Below are 21942 nucleotides of genomic sequence, written 5' to 3' on the forward strand. Positions count from 1 at the left end.
CAAAATAAACAAAGAAGAGGGAACCATTCTGGAAGTGACAGGTGGAACAGATTAAAACCCTGTAGTTAGCATTGACTAAGCATTGGACAGGGCCTACAGACCTTGAGAAGTAGTACAAGCTGGAACAAGGAACTATCTGAAACTGAACTGATCCCACACTGCCCAAAACAGCTCCAGAAAAATTCCTAGATATATTTTATTATTATCATTTTTAATTTTTTTAATTTTTAAGTTCTTTATTACTCCTTTAATTTTCATTTTTATAACCTATTACCTTGCAAAAAAAGACCCTATTTTTAAAGCAAACTTCATATTTATATATTTTAAATTATTTTTGTGTTTGATTTTGTATATTTAATATTGTATATTTGAGAGTCTAACCTCTACTCTAGATTTTTAATCTTTACTTTTTGGTATTTGTTATCAATTTTGTACCTGTAAGAATCTAATCTTCAGTACCCGTTTTTACTTAGGAATGTGATTACTGGCTTGACTGCTCTCTCCCCTTTTGACTCTCCTTCTTCTCTACCAAGTAACCTCTATCTCCTCCCTCCCTTTCTCTGCTGTACTTAACTCTGTGAATCTCTCAGGGTGTTCTGGGATGTGGAGAACACTTAAGGAACTGATTACTGGCTAGATTGGTCTCTGCCAGCTTGACTCCCCCTATTCTCCTGGTCACCTCTATCTCCCTCCTCCCTCTTCTCTTCTCCACATAACTCTGTGAACCTCTCTGGGTGTCCCTCACTGTAGAGAATCTTTTCACAATTAACCTAGATGTTTTAACATCTATGCTGTATGGTTGGAGAAGTCTTGAAGTTACTGTAAGAATAAGACTAAAAGCCAGAGGCCGGAGGCTTAAATCCCAAACTTGAGAACACCAGAAAACTCCTGACACCAGGAAACAATAATCAACAAAAGCTCATCCAAAAGCCTCCATACCTACACTGAAACCAAGCTCCACCCAAAAGCCAATGAGTTTCAGAGCAAGACATACCACTCTAATTCTCCAGCAATGCAAGAACATAACCTGGAGCATTAAAAAACAGGCTGCTAAAAGTCACAACACACCCATAGATGCCTCAAAACTCACTACTGGACACTTCGTTGCACTGCAGAGAGAAGAGATCCAGCTCCACTCACCAGAACAACAATGCAAGCTTCCCTAACCAGGAAACTCTGACAAGCTACTAGTCCAACCCCACCCACAGGGAGCAACCTCCACAATAAAGAGGAACCACAAACTTCCAGCCTACAGAAAGGCCACCCCAAACACAGCAATCTAAACAAAATGAAAAGGCAGAGAAATATTCAGCAAGTAAAGGAACATGATAAATGCCCACCAAACCAAAGAGGAGGAAATATGGAGTCTACCTGAAAAAGAATTCAGAATAATAATAAAGATGATCCAAAATCTTGAAAACAAAATGGAGTTACAGATAAATAGACAGGAGACAAGGATTGAGAAGACACATAAAACATTTAACATGGACCTAGAAGAAATAAAAAAAGAGTCAATCAATAATGAATAATGCAATAACTGAGATCAAAAGCACTTTGGAGGGAACCAACAGTAGAATAACTGAGGCAGAAGATAGGATACGTGAGGTGGAAGACAGAATGATGGAAATAAAAGAAGCAGAGAGGAAAAAAGAATGAAAAGAAATGAGGACAACCTCAGAGACCTCTGGGACTATGTTAAACACCCCAACTTCAAATCATAGAAGTCCCAGAAGAAGACAAAAAGAAAGGCCATAAGAAAATACTTGAGGAGATAGTAGTTGAAAACTTCCCTAAAATGGGAAAGGAAATAGCCACCCAAGTCCAAGAAACCTAGAGAGTCCCAAACAGGATAAATCCAAGGCAAAACACCCCAAGGCACATGTTAATCAAATTAACAAAGATCAAACACAAAGAGCAAATATTAAAAGGGAAGGGAAACGCAACAAGTAACACACAAGGAGAGTAACAGCTGATCTTTCAATATAACTCTTCAGGCCAGGAGGGAATGGCAGGACATACTTAAAAGTGATGAAAGAGAGAAACCTACAACCCAGATTACTAAACCCAGCAAGGATCTCGTTCAAATATGAAGGAAAAATCAAAAGCTTTACAGACAAAAGCTGAGAGAACTCAGCACCACCAAACCAGCTCTTCAACAAATGCTAAAGGATCTTCTCTAGTCAGGAAACACAGAAAAGGTTTATAAACTTGAACCCAAAACAACAAAGTAAACGGCAATGGGATCATACTTATCAATAATTACCTTAAATGTAAATGGGTTGAATGCCTCAACCAAAAGACAGAGACTGGCTGAATGGATACAAAAATAAGAATCCTATATATGTTGTCTACAAGAGACCCACCTCAACACAAGGGACACATACAGACTGAAAGTGAAGGACTGGAAAAAGATATTTCATGCAAATGGAAACCAAAAGAAAACAGGAGTAGCAATACTCATATCAGATAAAATAGACTTTGAAGTAAAGGCTGTGAAAAGAGACAAAGAAGGACACTACATAATGATCAAAGGCTCAATCCAAGAAGATATAACAAATACAAATACATATGCACCCAACATAGGAGCACCGCAATATGTAAGGCAAATGCTAACAAGTATGAAAGGGAAAATGAATAGTAACACAATAATAGTGGGAGACTTTATACAACACTCACACCTATGGATAGATCAACTAAAAAGAAAAGAAAAAAAAACTCAAATAGCCAAAGCAATCTTGAGAAAGAAGAATGGAACTGGGGGAATCAACCTGCCTGACTTCAGACTATACTACAAGGCTACAGTCATCAAGACAGTATGGTACTGGCACAAAGACAGAAATATAGATCAATGGAACAGAATAGAAAGCCCAGAGATAAATCCACGCACCTATGGATACCTTATCTGTGACAAAGAAGGCAAAAATATACAATGGAGAAAAGACAATCTCTTTAACAAGTGGTACTGGGAAAACTGGTCAACCATTTGTAAAAGAACGAAACTAGAATACTCTCTAACGCCATACACAAAGAAAAACTCAAAATGGATTAAAGATCTAAACATAACACCAGAAACTATAAAACTCCTAGAGGAAAACATAGGCAAAACACTCTCTGACATAAATCACAGCAGGATCCTCTATGACCCACCTCCCAGAGTAATGAAAATAAAAGCAAAAATAAACAATTGGGACCTAATTAAACATGAAAGCTTTTGCACAGTGAAGGAAACTATAAGCAAGGTGAAATGACAGCCTTCAGAATGGGAGAAAGTAATAGCAAACAAAGCAACTGACAAAGAATTAATCTCAAAAATATACAAGCAGCTTCTGCAGCTCAATTCCAGAAAAATAAACGACCCAGACAAAAAATAGGCCAAAGAACTAAACAGACATTTCTCCAAAGAAGACATACAGATGGCTAACAAACACATGAAAAGATGCTCAACTTCACTCATTATCAGAGAAATGCAAATCAAAACCCCAATGAGATACCAATTCATGCTGGTCAGAAGACTGCTATCAAAAAGTCTACAAACAATCAATGATGGAGAGGGTGTGGAGAAAAGAGAACCCTCTCACACTGTTGGTGGGAATGCAAACTAGTACAGCCACGATGGAGAACAGTGTGGAGATTCCTTCAATTCAGTTCAGTTCCGTTCAGTTGCTCAGTCGTGTCCAACTCTTTGTGACCTCATGAATTGCAGCATGCCAGGCCTCCCTGTCCATCACCAACTCCCGGAGTAAACCCAAACCCATGTCCATCGAGTCAGTGATGTCATCCAGCCATCTCATCCTCTGTCGTCCCCTTTTCCTCCTGCCCCCAGTCCCTCCCAGCATCAGAGTCTTTTCAAATGAGTCAGCTCTTTGCATGAGGTGGCCAAAGTACTGGAGTTTCAGCTTTAACATCATTCCTTCCTTAAAAAACTGGAAATAGAACTGCCATAAGAAAGCCTTCTTCAGCGATCAATGCAAAGAAATAGAGGAAAACAACAGAATGGGAAAGACTAGAGATCTCTTCAAGAAAATCAGAGATACCAAAGGAACATTTCATGCAAAGATAGACTCGATAAAGGACAGAAATGGTATGGACCAACAGAAGCAGAAGATATTAAGAAGAGGTGGCAAGAATACACAGAAGAACTGTACAAAAAAGATCTTCACAACCCAGATAATCACGATGGTGTGATCACTGACCTAGAGCCAGACATCCTGGAATGTGAAGTCAAGTGGCCCTTAGAAAGCATCACTACGAACAAAGCTAGTGGAGGTGATGGAATTCCAGTTGAGCTATTTCAAATCCTGGAAGATGATGCTGTGAAAGTGTTGCAATCAATATGCCAGCAAATTTGGAAAACTTAGCAGTGGCCACAGGACTGGAAAAGGTCAGTTTTCATTCCAATCCCAAAGAAAGGCAATGCCAAAGAATGCTTAAACTACTGCACAATTGCACTCATCTCACACGCTAGTAAAGTAATGCTCAAAATTCTCCAAGCCAGGCTTCAGCAATATGTGAACCATGAACTTCCTGATGTTCAAGCTGGTTTTAGAAAAGGCAAATGAACCAGAGATCAAATTGCCAACATACGCTGGATCATCGAGAAAGCAAGAAAGTTCCAGTAAAACATCTATTTCTGCTTTACTGACTATGCCAAAGCCTTTGACTGTGTGGATCACAATAAACTGTGGGAAATTCTGAAAGAGATGGGAATACCAGACCACCTGATCTGCCTCTTGAGAAATTTGTATGCAGGTCATGAAGCAACAGTTAGAACTGGACATGGAACAACATACTGGTTCCAAATAGGAAAAGGATTACGTCAAGGCTGTATATTGTCACCCTATTTATTTAACTTATATGCAGAGTACATCATGAGAAATGCTGGACTGGAAGAAACACGAGCTGGAATCAAGATCGCTGGGAGAAATATCAATAACCTCAGATATGCAGATGATACCACCCTTATGGCAGAAAGTGAAGAGGAACTCAAAAGCCTCTTGATGACGGTGAAAGAGGAGAGTGAAAAAGTTGGCTAAAGCTCAACATTCAGAAAACGAAGATCATGGCATCCAGTCCCATCACTTCATGGGAAATAGATGGGGAAACAGTGGAAACAGTGTTAGACTTTATTTTTCTGGGCTCCAAAATCACTGCAGATGGTGACTGCAGCCATGAAATTAAAAGACGCTTACTCCTTGGAAGGAAAGTTATGACCAACCTAGATAGCATATGCAAAAGCAGAGACATTACTTTGCCAACAAAGGTTCGTCTAGTCAAGGCTATGGTTTTTCCAGTGGCATGTATGGATGTGAGAGTTGGACTGTGAAGAAGGCTGAGCACTGAAGAATTGATGCTTTTGAACTGTGGTGTTGGAGAAGACTCTTGAGAGTCCCTTGGACTGCAAGGAGATCCAACCAGTCCATTCTGAAGGAGATCAGCCCTGGGATTTCTTTGGAAGGAATGATGCTGAAGCTGAAACTCCAGTCCTGTGGCCACCTCATGCGAAGAGTTGACTCATTGGAAAAGACTTTGATGCTGGGAGGGATTGGGGGCAGGAGGAGAAGGGGATGACAGAGGATGAGATGGCTGGATGGCATCACTGACTCAACAGACGTGAGTCTCAGTGAACTCCGGGAGTTGGTGGTGTTGGACAGGGAGGCCTGGCATGCTGCGATTCATGGGGTCGCAAAGAGTCGGACATGACTGAGAGACTGATCTGATCTGATGACCCAGCAATCCCAATGCTGGGCATACACACTGAGGAAACCAGAATTGAAAGAGACACGTGTACTCCAATGTTCATGACAGCACTGTTTACAATAGCTAGGACATGGAAGCAACCTAGATGTCCATCGGCAGACGAACAGGTAAGAAAGCTGTGGTACATATACACAATGGCATATTACTCAGCTACTAAAAAGAATGCATTTGAATCAGTGCTAATGAGGTGGATGAAACTGGAGCCTATCATACAGAGTGAAGTAAGTCAGAAAGAAAAACACCAATACAGTATATTACCACATATATATGGAATTTAGAAAGATGGTAACGATGACCCTAAATAAGACAGCAAAAGAGACACAAATACAAAGAACAGACTTTTGGACTCTGTGGCAGAAGGTGAGGGTGGGATGGTTTGAGAGAATAGCATTTAAACATGTATATTACCATATGTGAAACAGATTGCCAGTCCAGGTTTGATGCAGGAAACAGAACGCTCAGGGCTGGTACACTGGGATGACCCTGAGGGATAGGATGGGGAGGAAGGTGGGAGGGGGTTCAGGATGGGGAACACATGTATACCCATGGCTGATTCATGTCAATGTATGGGAAAAACCACTATAATATTGTAAAGTAATTAGCCTCCAATTAAAATAAATAAATTTTAAAAATAGTATAACACCCACTCAAGGCTGAAGGATTGAGGCAGCCTGGAAGATCGCTTAATGGTCCTACCTTCAGGTTCCAAACACTAAGCCATGTTCGACCATCCATTAAAAAGCAACGATAGGGCTTCCTTAGTTGCTCAAGTGGTAAAGAATCCATCTGCCAACACAGTAGACACAGGTCTAATCCCTGATTCAGGAAGATACCACATGTTTCGGAAAAACTAAGCCCAGTGCACCACAGCTACAGAGCCTGTGCTCTAGAGCTCAGGAGCCACAACTACTCAGATGGTAAAGAATCCATCTGCCAACACAGTAGACACAGGTCTAATCCCTGATTCAGGAAGATACCACATGTTTCGGAAAAACTAAGCCCAGTGCACCACAGCTACAGAGCCTGTGCTCTAGAGCTCAGGAGCCACAACTACACAGCTACTGAAACCCGAGCACCCTAGAGCCTGTGCTCTGCAACAAGAGAAGACACCACACTGAGAAGCCCACACTCAACTAGAGAGTATCCCCTACTCACCGAAACTAGAGAAAAGCCTGCATAGCAATGAAGATCCAGCACAGCCAAAAATAAATAAATAAAATTATACATTAAAAAAAGAAAAGCCACAGCAAAATCAGATATGGCAGGGATAATATGACAGGTTTTCTACTTACTAATTCATGACTAAAGGTGGTCAAGATACATAGCTGTAAGAAATTTTAGAGAGGACATGAGAGGACAGAACTTATGACTGTTTTGAATCATTATTTCAATTTGAAGAAACAGAGAGGATAGCATTTCATACTGCATGAAAAAAGGCACTTGCTTTGGATCAGTTAAATAAAACAGAATATAAAGTAAATATGTAGGTTCCCATTTCAGTTGGGATTAAAATCTCCTAACTCAGAAATAATTATTCGCGTATTTGTGAATTATGCCTCCACTGTCAGCTGAAAACACTTGTCTATTTAAAATGAAGTGGGTTTAGTTTATTAAAATCATTACTAGCTATCAAAAAAGAGATAATGCATTTGAATATCCTCATGTATAAATTGTATATACATTAACTAGCAGGGGTCCACTCTCACTCAATATTTTCTCAGAACGATATTTCTCAGGAAGGAAGAAGATCTTAGTTAAGCTAACAAATTATTATCCTTCACAGGAGAACTCCAGACAGAACCCTAATTAATGAATTGGCTTAATAGCAGTTCCTTGTTTATAACTCAAAGCCTACACACACTTATGAACAGTGGGAAGCAGCCATGCAAGGAGCAGCCTTAGGAGGTGGGTGTAAAGAGGAAGGAGTGTAGTGTGAAAGATGAAACCAGACAAAGGAGAATAGTTATGTCAAAGTTATGGCAAGAAAACCACCTAAGAGGCTCTATGTCATACAATCGGACTCTGCCCGCACTGCATAAAAGAAGAGAGACTCAGAAGAAAATCTTTTTCTTGTAATCACAAATGCCATTTATGGCTGCTTTGATTCATTTCATGGTCTTAAGGACAATTATGCGGCTTTCATTGCTAAAGGTTCTCTTGAAAACAAAAGACTTAAGAGTAAAGAATTCATTTATTTCCTAGTAGCACTATACATTAATTTGGAGTGTGCTTTGTTCTATTAGGTGCAATTTCAAATTACTTCCAATCCAGCGTAATGCCATTTTTGCAATTGATAATGTAAGTTTCAATTCATTTTGTGCCGCTTTGCCAAATAAATACAGAAAAATGATGTCTTGGTCATATATAATGATGGTGCTATTTGGAATAATAATTAAATGATACCATAGTTGCTATTTAATTCTTCTGGCTCTGCTGGGTATTTTTTAAATTAAGTTACTGTTCTTTTTCACCATTCATTTCATATTTCTGTCATAAATTCCATCAATTCATTTCAGGCTCTTTCATAGATCTTTCTCAATGTTTTGCCCTCTCCTTTTCTTCATACCCCATAAAGAAAGCATATGACCAAAACAGCTATCTAGTTTTCAAAGGTTATGGACTGAAAAAATGAGAAATGTGTGATCTGACTTGGACCATTTGCATTTGATATCTAATATTGATAATGATAAATTCTAGAATGGCACTAATTATTTACCAAATTCACAAAGAGAAAAAGTAGTCCCTATATAGATTAGTCCAGTTATTCTCTGACATAACCCTTCTCTTGCCTCCATTTAAATCACTTTATGATAACCACTAAGTTGGATAGGAAGGTCCTTTCCATACCCCACAAAGGCCAGGTCACAGATCTTAAATGTGGATGTCAAGTCTCACTCTCCATCCAGCCCTGTTCAATTATATTCCTAGAAAGATTTTGAGTTTTTTATCTAAGATTTGAGATTAAGAGAGGTCAATATATTTTCTCCAAGTCTCTGGAAATTACGTCAGGCAACATTAGGCAATTATATATATTAACCATGCCTGATTTATAACCATCTAATTAACTCAGACCACCCATAAGTATTTTGGAGCAGGTACATTTTATTCCATATTGCTTTTCTGTAATTCACATTTTCAAAGAATGGTTCAACACTGTTAAGTTTGGATTGAGTCATCTTAGTCAATAACTGTTTATACAAAAAGTAGATGTTAATTGAATGCCTTGAATACAGTTAGTACCAAGAACTTTAGAAGTAAAGATTACTAAAAACACACTATATGTAATGATTTAACATAATCACTAAATATATATGATTTACCAGAAGATTTTACAGATCCAAATTCTTATCCCACTGCTCTATAGAAAATACTGTTTCAGGATTATCTTGCATAAGAATAAATAAATATGTTGTAGAGAAAATCCTGAAATGTTAACTGTATGTGTGTGTGTTGGGGTGAGAAGGAAGTAGAATGTAGTTATTTTCTGCCTCACAGCACCTATAAAACAATTTGTGTTCCTTTGTGCTATCAAAATCACAGGAAAACCCCATGATAGAGTTACTGGTGGTTAGTGATGCTGAATTTATAGCAGCTGTTTATTTAATACTTTTGTGTTTTCTAGTATTTTTGAGACCAGTCCAAAAAAAAAAAAAAAAAAAAAAAACCAACCACAGTGTCCTTAGATACAAAGAGTTGCCTGAAAAATGATCATTTTCTTCATTTTTTAAATAAAATTCATTATCAATTTTTGTAAATGATTCTAATGCAAGAGTATTAGTTTCAACTAGGCTGCTTCAACCTTATTTCAAGCCTCTATGGATCTAAACTATATGAGATCTATTACCACAGTTCTTTCTAATTCAGATGAGCTCTCCGGCGATTATTACCAAATATTACTCCAGTTCACTCACTGGAGCTCTTCTTTTATCTTCATATAACTTTGAAGTTCCTTTTGGAAATAAAAGTTTATCTTCCCATGAAACTCAGAAAGATTTTATAGATGCGAAACAAAGACTTTGAGATTTCAGCCATTTATTTCAGAATATCTAAACTTTTCTATTCATAAAGCTACCTCTAACTTTTGAATAGGAATAAGAAAAAATTCTGTATTAAACTGAATAAACACTAAATGATTACTAAAAAAATGATGGAATGAAAAAATGAAGAAATTTTAAGTTTACTGTTAGGATATTTTCCCCTTTGGTTTGCTAAATTTCTGGTCTCAGGCATCTATTCATATAATTTATTTCAAATGTACTAAGATATAATTCATGTTGTAAAGCAGTACTTTCCAAATACTATTCTCTGAAGACTGTATTCTGGAAGATGGTAATAGGTATGTGCAAAAAGTTTTCAAGTTAAAAAATATCTGGAAAGCTGTGCAGAATGTATTTCTCCACCCCCTTTAATATCAAAGCCTATGAGAATTTCTGTAATAAATAAATCTGTTTAATTTTGTTTAACATGGTATTTCTCAAAAATATTTCACTATAGAATGCTATTAATTTTTCCAACTACATAGTCATCCTGGGAACACTGTTTTAGGAAAAAAAATGCTATATGAAATTTCCTCCTATTTTAAACACTGAGCTTTTGAAACACCGTATCTTAAGCCAATCATTTTAAGAATGTTTAGAACAGTCATTTTAAGAAAATTTCTAACTAAAGGACTGTTGCCTTTTTATATCTAGGATACTAGTAGAAGCCATCAAATGATCTCATAAAGACAACAAAAAATAACTATTTATGAAGTAATAAAATATTAAGTGGTGAAGTTGGGGATGGTAATTACACTTACTCTTGCCTGGAAAATCCCATGGGCAGAGGAGCCTGGTAGGCTGCAGTCCATGGGGTCACGAAGAGTTGGACGCGACTGAGCTACTGCACTTTCACTTTTCACTTTCATGCATTGGAGAAGGAAATGGCAACCCACTCCAGTGTTCTCGCCTGGAGAATCCCAGGGATGGAGGAGCCTGGTGGGCTGCCGTCTATGGGGTCACACAGAGTTGGACACGACTGAAGCGACTTAGCAGCAGGCCATATTCATTCCCTGATTTCTTCGTTGATTGACTCAGTAGATTTATTCAACATATTCTATTGATATGTGGCAGTAACTGTGCTGGGTCACTTTTTATACTTAGATTATTTATGAGGATTGCCAATATACCAGCCATCATCGTCTGATGTCATGATTGACTAAGTGTGATCTACAAGGCAAACCTGGGCCATTGCCTGTTTTTACAAATAAAGCTTTATTGAAACATATCCGCAGGATTTGTTTACGTACTGCTGCTTTGGCAGGCCTTCCCTGGTGGCTGAGTTGTAAAAGAATCAACTGGCAATGCAGGAGCCACAAGAGACACAGGTTCAATCCCTGGGTCAGGAAGATCTCCTGGAGGAGGGCATGGTAACCCACTCTAGTATTCTTGCCTGGAGAATCCCATGAGCAGAGGAGCCTGTCGAGCTACAGTCGATAGAGTCACACAAGAGTCAGACAGGACTGGAGTGACTTTGCGTGCACGCAAGCATGACTGCTTTTACACTGCAAAGGCAAAGTTGAGCAATTGCAAAAGAGACTGTCTAGTAACAAAGGCTAAAATATTTACTACCTGGCCCTTTAGAGAAAAAGTTCACTGACTCCTGTCCTAGATCATCTTCATGTTATGTCATATAATACCTAAAACAAATCTATGAAGACTGTACAGTTCTCATTTCATAAATTAGGAAGTTAAATTTCAAGCTAGCAGGAGCCATTTGCCCTGTGTTACTCAGGTCGTGTCTGACTCTTTGCCACCCCATGGACTGTAGCCTGCCAGGCTCCTCTGTCCATGGAATTCTCTAGGCAAGAATATTGCAGTGGATAGCTATTTTCTTCTCCAGGGGATCTTCCCAACCCAGGGATCAAACTGTGGTCTCCTACATTGCAGGCAGATTGTTTACCAGCTGAGCTACCAGGGAAGATCATCACTCAGGTAGTATGCAAAAACATATGCATACATGCTAACAGTCATGTCTGGCTCCTTGCAACCCTATGGACTATAGCCCACCAAGCTCCTCTGTCTGTGGGATTCTCCAGTCAAGAATACTGGAGTCTGTTGCCATTTCCTACTCTGGAGAAAGCAGTAAATCCAGATTCAAATACACATGACTGACAACAAATTCTAAGAACATTTTTCTACATTCCAGGCAACATAACGGTACTAAGCACATTTATTTCTTTGGGCAATTAAAACATTTCCAAAACATCTCTGTTACTTTTAGAGTAACCAAAGTAAAATCTATTATAGAAATCTCCTAGTTTTCTATTTTCATGGATCTTATTTAGCATGTTTCAAAACAATGCATTTGTATTCAGTTTTGAGTATCTGCCTCTCCATCATAGGCACTGCTCTGCCTAAATAGCTCCTTTGTTTCATGCCTAATAGTTCTCCTTTCCTGGACTCCTCCTTGTGCAGATCACATTTTGAGAAACACTGCTATGTTACACAAAGATAAAACATTCTTATTTTTGACACATGGTTCAATTTTTCATTCTTGTTAAAGATCTGAAAAACTGCTTCCCCTTGATGGCTTTCAATTTAACTTAGTGTTTGATTTATTTATTTGATTAAATGTCTTGGTCTTTAGAGTACTGTTTTTGTTGATTCATCTAAAAAGGGATATTTCACTATTTTATCTTTATAGATTTGATTCATTTTCATTTATTTTTGTTTCTATTTTTTTCAGTGTTGAAGGTAGAAAAACAAGTCTTTGTTTTGAAACACTGGGTATATGCTTTGGTCTCTGGAGAACATAAAAGATTTAGCGAATTCTAGAATGGAATAAAGATAAGAGTCAATACCAAGAGGTTCAGAGAAGCTTCCCAATCCTAATCAATTCACTTTAACAAGAATCTATTGAACATCTAAGTGCTGTGGAGCTATATATGGAACAAAGGACAGTGCCTGCCCAAAGGAGGTAGTACTCTTCTCTGGGGGAGACTTGCTATACCCTGGGGAAAGAGAGATGGTCAAAGCAGCTTCTGCATAAGTGCTATGGGGTATCAATGGCCCATAAACCTATTTACTCTAAAGCCTGAAGATTTCTGATGGTCTTTCACTTACATGCAATAGTAAAGGCAAATATAAATTAATGCAAAGATCAATCACCATACTGGTGCCAAACATCAAGGTCCCCAACTCTGACTTCAACAAAATCTGATGTCCTATCCACTAGGATCTGGTGACTTTATGCATTCCTTTTAATGAATATTTATCCAACCAGTTTTTCTATGTCAGTAATTATTAATAATTAATAGGCATAGTCAAAAGTATTTTTATGAGTTTAGAATAAACTATTTGGAGAAATAGGAAATAGAATTTTAGATGTGGAAGAAACACTCCGTATCAACCATTTGCTCACTCAACACATATTAAATGCCTGCTGTGTCAGGCACTGTGCTTGACCACAGGGAAAACATACATAAGATTCTGTCTCTATGTGCTTAAGAATTTGCTGCCTAGTAAAAAGGACAAGCGTGTTAGAAAAACATAACAAGGTGAAAAAGAAAATGTTAACAGCTAACGCTTAATAGGTACTTTTGGGAAAAGAACTAGTTTTGAAAATGTACGTGGATAAGCCATTTAGTATAGAGGATGAGCCCCAAATCATAAGTGCTTTAAAATACTTGGTAACTGAGTATAGAGATAAAATGCCTTCAAAACGTAAAACAATGAAAGAAAGGAGCTCATTCAGAAGGCAGTAGAAAGGTAGTTGCTAAGTACGGAGTGCAATGGGTTGAGAATCTTTAGCTGTAGGACAGCTAAAAGAATATTTAAGGATAGAAAAGTCTAATACAAAAACTTAAACTGAGTCTGTGTGCTGGGAAAGTCAGAAGCCTCCTTTTGACTTTTCACATGTGTGTGTGGCAGGTGGTTGGTTTTGTTTAGTTCACTTTTACTTTGAATGTTTGAGGAATTAAATGACTGATCTTATGGGAAATAAGAAGGGTCTAAGTTTCATATTTGACTAAATGTTGTTCAGAAAAGGCAGTTTTCAGTAGTCCAGGGGCAGAAATGACTAAGAAGCATAAGATCCCTGGATATTCACAGAAATTGTAGGGAGTTTGAGAAGGGTTTTAGTTTTAAAACTATTAGACACGGAAAGTTCAAGCCAAAAGACCTTATTTAATTCCTTACTAATGTATGTAATATGTTATTTAATTGTGCAATACAAAAACTGAGATACAACTTAGAAAGCAATGCCTCTTCCATACCACACACATGTGTACTAATATAACAAATTGCTAGATAATATTTTAAATACATTATGAAAAATAATGGATTATTTTCACCTGGAGTAGAATTCTAGAGGGCTAAGTAGAATGTACTGATATGGAGACCATCTCAAGAAGGACAATGAAGAGCAGTATGCAAGAACAAAATACACATTAAACAGTAATTGTTGGATCAAGCAATCCTTAAAAAGATATCAGAAAAGACTAGAAAGAAATGGTTGTGACATAATCTTCAATTAAGATCCTTAGATTCTAGACTATAGAGCTTGGATTTTATTCTATAGACAAGGAAGAGAAAGTGAATTTTTTTCCAGAAGGTGGTGATCTGATCAGAGTTGTAGATAAAAATTAATCTGACAAGTGTAACCCAGAAGGGTTGATTTTGACTCCATACTGGATCTGCTTCTGTGACTTTAATCCTTGTTTATGCTACTTTTGTCAGGAAGATCCCCTGGAAAAGGAAATGGCAATCCACTCCAGCACTCTTGCCTGGAAAATCCCATGGACGGAGGAGCCTGATAGGCTACAGTCCATGGGGTTGCAAAGAGTCAGACAAGACTGAGTGACTTCACTTTCACCTTTATGCTACTTTTGTTATTACAGCATACATAATGGCCTGCCTCAGGGAACCCTGCCCCTGCTCTGTCTGAACCTTTCAGTGACTTTGTTTAGTGTACTGGAGATAACCAGACCCTATGAAGGAACCTATGAAGGAACTCATCTATGAAGGAACATAACATTCTTAAGTTGCTTGTGTGAAGAACGGGCATAAAGGACAGAGGACATCTGTTAACTTTTTGCAATTCACATCTGAATAACCTCTTCTAATGTGGAGAATCCCCCACTGTTTGAGTATTGTTGGGACTAGGACTCCATCTCCCACTTTAGAATTTCATCCTTCCTGTGCCTGCTGCTGCTGCTGCTGCTAAGTCGCTTCAGTCATGTCCGACTCTGTGCGACCCCATAGACAGCAGCCAACCAGGCTCCCCCTTCCCTGGGATTCTCCAGGCAAGAACACTGGAGTGGGTTGCCATTGCCTTCTCCAATGCATGAAGGTGAAAAATGAAAGTGAAGTTGCTCAGTTGTGTCCGACTCGTGACCCCATGGACTGGAGCCTACCGGGCTCCTCCGTCCATGGGATGTTCCAGGCAAGAGTACTGGAGTGGGGTGCCATTGCCTTCTCTGCTTCCTGTGCCTACTTCAGTGCAAAAACATGGAACTTAGGTTCAACTAACATGTTATTTTCTTTCAGTACTTTAAATCTAGATTGTGTAATTCAAAGATAATGACAAGATCTGAGACAGGGGCAACATCATCTAGCGTCAGTGTTTTAATAATACTTCCTGGAAGAGTATTTTGTGTCTCCACATTCTCAGCTCCCATTTTCTTCTCAATTCTCTTCAATTGCGTTCTCATCATTATTGCTTGACTGGACTTCAAGAGCACTATCGAATCCCTAGTGGCTCACATCTTGCTGAAGACAATGGTTTACTTGATAGATCAGCCAGATTTGCCAAGGTTGGCTGCTCCTTAATTCATGAATCACCTTCTTCATAAATTCCCAGATTTTCTCCTATATCAATGGAGTCTCATTCTTTGCTTATTTCAATGGTTTCTTTTATGAGAGCTCTCTTAGAGTACTTGTTGTTCAGTTGCTCAGTCATGTCCCACTCTTTGTGACCCTATGGACTATAGCATACCAGGATTCCCTGTCCTTCACCATCTCTGGAAGTTTGCTCAAACTCAGTCCATTGAGTCAGAGATGCTGTCCAACTATCTCATCCTCTGTCATCCCCTTCTCCTCCTGCCTTCAGTCTTTCCCAGCATCAGGGTCTTTTCTAATGAGTTTACTCTTTGCAACAGGTGGACAAAGTACTAGCGCTTCAGCTTCAACATCAGTCCTTCCAATGAATATTCAGGGTTGATTTCATTTAGGATTGACTGATTTGATCTCCTTACTGTCCCAGGAACTCTCAAGAATCTTCTCTAGCACCAGAAATTGAAAGCATCAATTTTTCAGCACTCAGCCTTCATTCTGGTCCAACTCTCACATCCATACCTGACTACTGGAAAAATCATAGCTTTGACTATAAGGACCTTTGCTGGCAAAGCGATGTCTCTGTTTCTCAATACACTGTCTAGGTTTGTCATGGGCTTCCCTAGTGGCTCAAACAGTAAAGAATCTGCCTGCAATTTGGGAGATCAGGGTTCAGTCCTTGGGTTGGGAAGATCCCATGGAGGATGGCATGTCAATCTACTCCAGTATTTTTGCCTGGAGAATTCCCATAGACAAAGGAGCCTGGTGGGCTACAGTCCACAGGGTTGCAAAGAGTTGGACATGACTGAGCCACTAATCACAGCACAGCACAGGTTTGTCATAGCTTTTCTTCCAAGGAACCAGTGTCTTTAAATTTCATGGCTGCAGTCACTGTCCACAGTGATTTTGGAGCCCATGAAAATACAGTCTGTTACTGTATCAATTGTTTCCCCATCTATTTGTCATGAAGTGATGGGACCAGATGCCATGATCTTAGTTTTCTGAATGCTGAGTTTTAAGCCAGCTTTTTCTGGCTTAAAAAAACTCTCCTCTTTCATCTTCATCAAGAGACTCTTTAGTTACTCTTCACTTTCTGCCAATAGGGATTACGTCCTCAGTTCTCTTCTCTTCTTAATTTGTTCTTACAATTTGCAAAACTTCATTCTATTTTATGACTTTCGAATCCTCACTACATGATTATAAAGCCCCAAATTGTATTTTGGTTCTTTCTTTCCCTCTGAAATTCAAGCATTTCTATGTGGCTGCTTAATAATCACTTAAAATTCAGTATATCCAAAATCAAATTATTGATACTCACTCTCTCTATGTAGTCCAATGCAAGCTCTAGGAAAGCAGAGTCCTAAAACCTTGTTTACTAGTGTTACCTAAAGACTAGAATATTAACTACCATGAAGAAGGTACATAATAAATACTTAATAAATCAATCCTTACACAAGGATATCTAAAAGGCAGTTAAAAATCCCCCACTTCATTTTATTGATGAAGATTCTGAGGCCAATTTAAATGAAGTGAATTTTCTAAGGTCATGGCACCATCAGAGGCAGACTAGGCTACTCACTCTAATCAAATCAAACAGTTTCACTTGCTATCAATAGCACTTGTTCCCATATTTCAAGCCTGTTAAAGATTCCTCAAGATTCCATGGCTCTGTTGAAAAGATTCCTCTGCTGTTCCTGAGGTTGTTCAACATGCAAGAGAGGAACACAGCTGAGATTTCAGAAGAACCAAAAGCTTCCCAACAGTACTAGATATCTACTAGATGTTTTTCTGACTCACCAGTACCTGAATTCTCTTTCTTTCTCCAGGATGTGCCTAGAATGCACACATTTTGGTCAGGATAGGACTCTTCTTCATGCTACAAAAGCTATAAAGGTTCAAACATCCCCTCCTCATTTCCTCCAGCAGCCAGGTTAGTCTATCAACTGGCGGTCCCTACCCAGGCCTCTGAATCTGAACATCAGAACATAAGGACATGGGATTCTCAAAAAGCAAGAATTCATAGTGCTGGTGGTAGACACAACATAGGAAAGGGGCAGATGGGTATACACTTTAGTGATGCCTTTTCAGTGATGAGGCATTCTAGAGATAGCATTCTAGGCAGACTTATTGTGACCTGATAACTGGGCCCTCTGCTGCACAAGCTCCCTTCATTCCTAGCTGGGTTGGTTGTCTCCTAATTCTGCTTAAATTAGCCAGTTTTCTTTCATTTGCGCTAAAGCACTGACTGACTCATCGATGACCTCCAAACCATTCTTTAGTGCCATTCACTGACTCACCAGTACTGATGCTGGTCCCCTCCCCACACCTAAATCTATCTTTTCTACATCATATTACCTCAGAAACCAGTTTCATGATTGGCTTCCTAACATAATGGCCAGATTCAAAATAAAGAACCAACAGTCTGGAAAAGAAGCCATATATCAATCTCATCATGTTCTGGCATTAAAACTGCATTCTGTATGCCAAGGTAAATAGAGGTAAATTTTTAGACACTACTTGAATCAGAGTTACTTTTGAGGCAGAAAAACTTTTACCATCAGCCTTTTCCCAAAACCATCCTTTGCTACTATTTCTTCAGTGAAAATTAATTTATGGTTTAAATCTTAGCTTGTTCAAGTTTCCTGAGCACCACCTCTTACCTACATTCTATCACCAAAATTAAAGAGGCTGCTACCCCTCATACCACCCCAGTAAATGTCTCCAACAAAAAGGGAATAGGAGTGGCTACTCATATTTAAAACAAAACAAAACAGAACAGCTCATTGTTTGGTCAAATTTACTCATCGGATGGCTGCTGATAAGACTGGGCCTCAAGGAGGAAAGATCCTGGCCTGAATCTGGTCCTAAGTCAAGTGTCTGGGCAGCTTTAATGGAAAGATTTGCACAAGACACTAGGGCCTACAATTTACTTTTGTCCGTTGCACATACAGCTCTCTTGGCAACTTCAGGCAAGAGAAGCAACTAGGACAAGGAAGCATTTTTGAATTTCTGGACCTTTATCTATAAGATCTTCTTGAAAGTGAAAGTGTTAGTCATTCAGTTGTGTCTGACTCTTTGAGACCCCATGGACTATAGCCTTCTAGGTTCCTCTGTCCATGGAATTCTCTAGGTAAGAATACTGGAGTGGGTAGCTATTTCCTTCTCCAGGGGATCTTCTCAACCCAGGGATCAAACCTCGGTCTCCTGCATTACAGGAGAATTCCTTATCATCTGAGCCCCAGGGGAAGACCTCTTCTTACATCACCACAATCCCTAACAATGGTTCTTAACTTGATGTGTGTCATATTTCTTTAAAATATAATTTAAATTAGACTTCTTTTTACAAGGAAAAAGGTGTGTACACACTCACACACATGCACTTGCAAAGTTTTGCATAGAATGGAGTTCACAGCTTACTCCTAAGCACATTCATGATAGTGAGTCATCACCCAAATTAGTCATTTGTTAAAATACTTGGATCACTTTACTGTTAATTGTTTACAATTCTTGTTTACATATTCTTGCTTCTTTTGAGGTCCACGAGAGCAGGGTATCTTATTATCTTATTTTTTTTTTTCCAGCACACCTGAACACTATCTGGCATATCTTGGACACTTAATAAATGTATGTTGGAGGAAAGAATAATTCAATCTTTAAAATTGCTTCACATGGATAATATTAGCCAGGTGTCTCATTATCCTACCTATGCATATTTAATCACCCTGTACTTCAAAGATCTTACCTGTGAAGAGGATATACAATTCTCCTCTTATTTACTAGGGATTCACAAGCATTGCATCTAATAACAACTACAACAGCCACTCTACAAATGTCAAGAGGAAAAACTGTTGATGAAATAATAGCAATTTATATAATTTGAGTAAATACATATTTACTTATCTTCCTGGGCATTTCAAGGAACAGAAAAATAGACACAAAGACATTCCAGAATAATCCTATTCCTCCAACAAAGTGAGAACGTCACTGTCAGTAAAGACAAGCACCATATCCAATCTCTTTTTTAACAGCATTTCCTTCTGCTTGTTTTCCAGATCTTGGGAAATCCACTGAATCATCTATGTAAAGGCTGAGACCAATGAGGCGAACAAGACAAACACTTTCATTTCACTGAGATATGTGGATAACTCTGAATAAAGAAAGGCTTGTTACCCAGTGACTCCTACACTAATCTAATCAACATGATGTACTGTGTAAAAATGGATCTTGTATTGCACACATTTGAGAAACTTCCAAAGTCAGAGTGTGTTTCCTCCACGTTCAGGGTCTCACAGTTGGTCCCATGAAATCTATCAATACACTGTCCAGAATGAGTCTAACGCTGGCCCTCGCCGGGGGACAATGGATTCCCAGAAAGACTGGCTTGATGAAGCACTAGACCTGAATCCTCTGAACCAAGGACAGCATGTGCACAGCTTGCACACTGGCCTTCGTCTATCGAGCCTGCATGAGACTTGACCAGCATCATCCACTGGTGTCAATTTTCTCACCTCAAGACGGTGCAGCCAGGAAATGCAAAGGGCTCCCAGAAGGTACCCGCCCTCTGTGCTTACCACAACACACCTGGCAGCACTAATTTTAGGTTCTCATCATCTGTGACAGCAAAGCTGCAGCACCAGTTAAATCATAATCAGTGAAGGATAAGTGTGTTTATAGACTGTATGTTAGGAAGTCAAGGGGAATCTTGCACAGCTTCTCACTTAAGTGTCATCTCGGGTTGGGGGATGGCTTCAGGGGAAGTAGTGTTAGGTATACAATTGTTTTAGGAGGAAAAATGAGTATCTCAGCAGGTCCTAAAAGAAAGAAAGTACTACCCTGGTGTATATCTAGGGACTTCTGCTGTAGACATATAAAATTTCCATGATGTTTCCTTTTGTAAATTTATATTATCTAGGTATGGCTAAAAGAACAATTTGAAATACATTTAAATTGTGAGATACAACAAAGTAATTTAGGCAAATTATTTGGTCCCTCTGAACTTCTTTAAAAATTAATATAGGGTTGATTTACAATGTTGTGTTAGTTTCAGGTGTACAGGAAAGTGATTCAGTTATACATACACACATATATATATATATATATATATATATATACACACACACACACACACACACACACATATATATATATACACATACATATATATCTTTTTTCAGAGTCTTTTCCCTTATAGCTTATTACAAAATATTGACTACAGTTTTCATGTGCTATACTGTAGGTCCTTATTGTTTATCTATTTTACATATGGTAGTGTATATCTGTTCATCCCAAACCCTTAATGTATCCCTTATTTAACCCTTTCCCCTTTGGTAATCTTATATTTGTTTCCTATGTCTGTGAGTCTATTTCTATTTTGTATGTAAGTTCATTTCTATCATTTTTTGGTCCCTCTGAACTTTAGTTGCCTTGTCTCTTAAAATGAAGATGGAAAGTAACTACAAGATTATTTTGCTTGGCTTATAGTTCAGTTCAGTTCCTCAGTTGTGTCCAACTCTTTGTGATCCCATGGACTGCAGCGTGCCAGGCTTCCCTGTCCATCACCAGCTCCCAGAGCTTGCTCAAACTCAAGTCCATTGAAGTCGGTGATGCCATCCAACCATCTCATCTTCTGTAATCCCCGTCTCCTCCTGCCTTCAATCTTTCCCAGCACCAAGGTCTTTACTAAGGAGTTAGCTCTTCGCATCAGGTTTGGCCACTTTGGCTCATAGCAGGCATACAAAACTGCTCTGTTCACCGCTACTGTCAAGTCTAATAAATTATTCACTTAAAGCTAAAACCCACTGCCTTCACTTCCCAACCCATCCATGACTTTCAATACTATGCTTGACTTTTATATATTCACAAACATTTCACATAATTTACATTTCAACGACTAAATCTGAGGTGCAGTGAATGTATTCAATGCAATCAAGGCAAGACACCTTACTTAAGCCAACAAATGATTACCCTTCATTGCAGACCTATAATTCATCAATTTGTTCCTTACAGAATCTGAAAGGCACAAACTAAAGCAATTGAGGGCATCAGGACACAGTAAACTCTTAGATGCTTCCCCAACATCTAGCAGTTACTCTCAGCAAGACACATTCCCTGTCTTCCTGAGCTCAATATTAATAAGTGAATCAGAGGTCCATGGAATTGCCTCACACCTATCCAGATTTCCTGTTAAAGGTATCACATTAGAGAGTCTTTCATACCAAGTATCAGTCACTGCCTCACCACAGTTCTAGAGTATGTCAGAATATAACACAAGCTCTTAGAAGAATCAGAAAGGCAGCAGATGGATAAGAACCCATCCTTCACTCTCTCTACTTTTAAGAAAATCAGAATGTGGCCTTCAGTGGTAGAAAGAGAA

Source organism: Bubalus kerabau, chromosome 2 (assembly GCF_029407905.1).
Source record: "Bubalus kerabau isolate K-KA32 ecotype Philippines breed swamp buffalo chromosome 2, PCC_UOA_SB_1v2, whole genome shotgun sequence".
Lineage (NCBI taxonomy): Eukaryota > Metazoa > Chordata > Mammalia > Artiodactyla > Bovidae > Bubalus > Bubalus kerabau.